Source organism: Haliotis rufescens, unplaced genomic scaffold, assembly GCF_023055435.1.
Source record: "Haliotis rufescens isolate VD_foot unplaced genomic scaffold, xgHalRufe1.0.p SCAF_8, whole genome shotgun sequence".
NCBI classification, from domain to species: domain Eukaryota; kingdom Metazoa; phylum Mollusca; class Gastropoda; order Lepetellida; family Haliotidae; genus Haliotis; species Haliotis rufescens.
Genome location: NW_025964372.1, coordinates 38907957 through 38913152, shown reverse-complemented (window position 1 = coordinate 38913152; position 5196 = coordinate 38907957).

Here is a 5196-nt window from a genome sequence, read left to right as displayed (position 1 = left end):
CGTGTGTGAAGGAGATTTCAACACAATAAACGTTGTTCTGATAAAAATTTATCTAACTTAATATTTTATTAACATGGTGTCCATTTAGCCAAGTTGGATGGCAAATATCAGATTTAGAATTAAGACAAAACATACTTTTCAAGAAAACTATCTATATGCAGTGGAAATTTTGAACCATTTCTGAGCTTCAAATCATGTAACATGGTCATGGCTTCTATGTTGTCAGGAGGAGCAATGGCGACTCAGGCGTCTAAATTCTTTGTGCTGTCCAGAGTAGTGTCCCTTGGCATTTACATAATGTTGATTGTTGGTTTAAATCCGAGATTTGCCCCGATTATCATCAAAATCAAAGACCTATCACTTCAGACTTTCCTCTGACATTGAGCTGCCATGCTGTGGTATAACTGGAATTCTGTTTTAAGCTGTATTAAACCAAACTCATACAGAAAATTCAAAGAAACAACTGTTATATTGTGGCTTATTGCTGCAAGAGTGAGTGAGTGAGTGAGTGAGTGAGTGAGTGAGTGAGTGAGTATTGTTTTACACTGCTTTTAGCAATATTACAGCAATATCACGACAGGGACGCCAGAAATGGACTTCCACAAACTGTACCCCTATTGCTACAAGAAATAACAAAGGTCAAGTTAAGGAAAGACTATGCTCCATCGTGTGGTTCCCTGTCTACATCCTTAGAGTTCTTTTTTTCAAGACTAGCCCAAAGGAATAGTGTAAGCCATGTTTCACTAGTCCTCGTAGTTTGTAGCTTTGTTTGCTTGAGTAAGACAAAAATGTTTACTTTGTATATATATTTTCATTCAGTTTTATTCATTTCCAATTTGATGGGTGCAGGGGAATCACACACGTTGAGACGCCCAACTCTAACACCGTATTTGTGCGTGCGTGATTCCTGTGCACCCTTTTGAGTTGAGTTGATTGGTTCAACTGTGTCATATGGCCCTGTGACGCAGGGGTAGCATAATATTATGCAGATGGCTGTTTCAATGAATGCTCATTCCACCTGTGATGAACAAGTCTGGTTGTTGATGAAATATAGTGATAGCTAAATAGACAGATTTTTTATTCATGCACCGATTGTCTTTAAATGTAATATCCAGTTATGTATGACCGTTTAATAATCTCATACCAACTTTGACTGGAGTAGGTCCGATAGTTTTTCAGATATTGTAGTAAATGTCGGTACCTTAAATTACCTTCCAGACTTTAGGCTAAGGGTGAACCCTTCCCTTAGCGCCTCCAAAACAAAACTTATACTAAGCCAAGGTCGCCTGACACTGATTGAGTCATAATTATTAACAACAATAATTATTGAGAAGTGACATGGTTGTTTCTTCAGGATGGCTGACAGTAAATGTACATTACAATGGTGATGAGGATTAAGAATGGGGATTAGCAAGTTATAAGTAGTTTAGTTGGTTGGTTGGTTGTTGTTCTTTAATGCTGAACTCAGCAATATTCCAGCAATATGACAGCAGTGTGTAAATAATCGAGTCTGGACCAGACACTCCAGTGATTTATATTGTCAGCATCGATCTACGCAATTGGGATACGATGACATGCATCAACCAAGTCTGAGCAAGCCTGACCACCCGATCTCGTTAGTCGCCTCTTATGACAAGCATAGTCGCCTCTATTGGCATGGGTTGCTGACGACCAATTCTAACCCAGATTCTTCACTGGTCCAATGGAAAATAAATAAATAATAATGGATTCTAGGCATATACATGTCATGGCTACAGGGTAATATGCATATGTAATTAAATGTTCTTTAGGACAATCGTTAGTCCTGAATCGGTCACTATAACAACTTTCTGGACATTGTTATCTGGAGATCATCTTTGTGTTATTTAAAGTTATCCGTAACCAGTAGTTTGTTGATCTATTGTAAAATTTCAGTTGAAAGGAAGAAAAATTTGGCATTTAAATGATTTGAACGACTGCCAATTGGTCCACGTATTGTCCCAACTGGACATGAGTGAGTGAGTGAGTTTGGTTTTACGCCGCTTTTAGCAATATTCCAGCAATATCACGGCGGGGGTCACCAGAAATGGGCTTCACACATTGTACCCATGTCAGGAATCGAACCCGGGTCTTCGGCGTGACGAGCGAACGCTTTAACCACTAGGCTACCCGACCGCCCCCAACTGGACATGAAATAAATCAAGAAGGAAAAACACTGCCACATTGGATATCTAGGTATTTGTTTAATTGGACCAGAAAGAATCAATGGATTTAATAAGCTTTATCAGTGTCGTAGGTTCATATTATATGAGAAAAAGCAGATATATTCATGAATCAAGCTACACAGTAATTAATTCATTAAATATCATAACAGCATAAGGACTACCATAAGTATTTGTTTAACTGGACAGAAAGTATTAATGGATTTAATAAGGTTTATCAGGCTGTAGGATCATATCATATAAGAAAAAGCAGATAAATTCTGAATCAAGCTACACAGTAATTAATTCATAAAATATCATCACACATATGGACTTAATGTCAATGATAATCTGATGGAACTATTGCTTGTCATGAGGATCATCAGCACAGCTTGTTAGCAGTGTAATGAGAGTACTGGACAATGAAAACACCATCCATTATATCCGGGTCAGTCCATGTGGTCAATATTGGCCCTCCCATTCGAGCAGTTGTCGGAAACGCCATCAGTTGCTGTATGTCACTTGCTCTGGTTGTTATTGGACTTTTATTCCATTAGCAAGGCCATAATCCAGGAATAGGTACTTATTGTTCTCGAAGGGCATGTCCTCTCTGACTTCTAATGCTTCTTAAGAAGCAAGGCCAGACATAATTGATGCCAGGATGGTGGTATGAATGTGTGTTAAGAATGTTTATGTTCTTGGAGTTTCATATGTGATTAATCCCTTTTTAAGGACAGGCTTTTTAAAACTTCCAGGTAAAAGAAAGTATGCAACATGTTTGATAGTGCTAAAATTAAACCGACAAGAAATGGTTACCGTATTCGACGTAAAAAGCGCCCAGGGCGCTCTAAAAATTAGAAATAAGGGGCTCTTATTAGAATGTTATTTTGGTGAGAAAAACAGAGTTGAAAGATAAATTTCATGGTTTATGCTGACAGCCTGAAATGTATATGTACGACAGATATATTTTTCCAGAATTAAATGCCCATAATTAAGGGTGCATATAACACACGAGTGCGTATTATACGCGAATAAATAAGTCTTGTGTACATTGATCAATCGGAAGGGGTGCTAATTGGGATTCTTCACTAGCCAATATCTTAGCAAATGTCGCCTAGGGCGCTTTTTAGAGCGGGGCGCTTATTACGTCGATTACAGTATTCGATGTTGATGTATTTGCTGCAAGTATCATAGTTGTGTTTTGGACCTCAAGTTTGCAGTGTTTTGGAGACTGTTTCAAGCTTAGTAACATTTGATAACATTTGTAATTGTTTTGTCAAATCCAATTTTCAAGTGTATACGTGCTTTTGCCCAACAGTTTATAAAGTCTGACTCCGAAAAGGGATTGTTTTTAGTGTGAGCCAACTGAATTTTGTACAGTTTAGTTCATTATGACATTTTTTACCTTGAAAATGAAGATTGGATTGGGTTTCTTTCAGTGGCATTTAGGGAAGTCTCTGGGTCACTTCAGTTTAAATCAGAATTACCGTATTCGATGTAATAAGCGTCCCGCCCTAATAAGCGCCCATGGCGATATTTGCTAACATATTGGCTAGTGAACAGTCCCAATTAGCACCCCTTCCGATTGATCAATTTACACAAAACTTATTTATTCGCGTATAATACGCACTCGTGTCTTACATGCATCCTAAATTATGGGCAATTAAATTCTGGAAAAATATATCTGTCGTATATAAACATTTCAGGCTGTCAGCATAAACCACGAAATTTATCCTTTAATTCTGTTTTTTTCACCAAAATAATATTCTAATAAGAGCCCCCTATTTCTAATTTTGAGAGCGCCCTGGGCGCTTATTACGTCGAATACGGTAATAGGTATTAAAGCTTGTTCAGACAGATTGTCTTTGACAAAATAAAATTGATAAATGTTGGGGTTGAAGATATGAGGTTAATTTCCTGATAACTTGAATAATAAAATTTTAATTGAGCAAAATACATTACTTGCTGGAATGGAATTGTCTTTATTATGGAACATGCAATGTACAATTTGGATAAATGTAATTACCGTATTCGACGTAATAAGCGCCCTGCTCTAATAAGCGCCCACGGCGATATTTGCTAATATATTGGCTAGTGAACAATCTCAGTTAGCATCCCTTCCAATTGATTAATGTACACAAGACTTATTTATTTGTGTATAATACGCACTCGTATGTCATATGCACCCTTAATTATGGGCAATTAAATCCTGGAGAATATATCTGTCGTATATAAACATTTCAGGCTGTCAGCATAAACCACGAAATTTACGATCTTTCAACTCAAAATAATATCCTAATAAGAGCTCCCTATTTCTAATTTTTGAGAGCGCCCTGGGCGCTTATTACGTTGAATACGGTATTCAACGGTACTTTTATTGGCATCCCACAGGACTTGCAAAGTCAATTATTTTCGACTGTACTCGTTTTATATGCATATCGGATGCATTATTATGCATCAAGTATAGCCAGCGGACAGATTTACCTCACTTAGGGCAATAGCTGTAATCGTAATGTTTGTGAACATAATTTGGAGAAGGGTTTTCTGACATGGAATAAGAATCCTTTCATACATCATAAATAAAAAATGTTTGAAGAATCAAATTATTTGCCAGAAACCTCACAGGAGCTGCCATCATATTGAGCGGATGTTTCAGAATGTGAGGTTTGTTTTATCAATGTGTTATTGACTGATTCGTTTAGAGGCAGTAAACAATTTTCAACATTTAATACGGGAAGAAAATATCATTGTGACTGTTTGCACTTCAAGTGATTTTACAGAGGGACAGACACAAGAGAGGTCTGTTATTGTCACACGTAAATGTGTCACTGGAAACAGGTCTCTGAATTTGTTGGTTTTACAAAACTGACGTTCATGTACACTGTGGAACTTGTGGAAAACAAGTTCATTCAGACAAAAAACAAATGTTTTTTCTTATGCTGATTTCATGTGGAATAGAGCTTGCTAGAGCTGGCTAGAGCTGGCTAGACTTGCCTTAGTATATATAATATATATA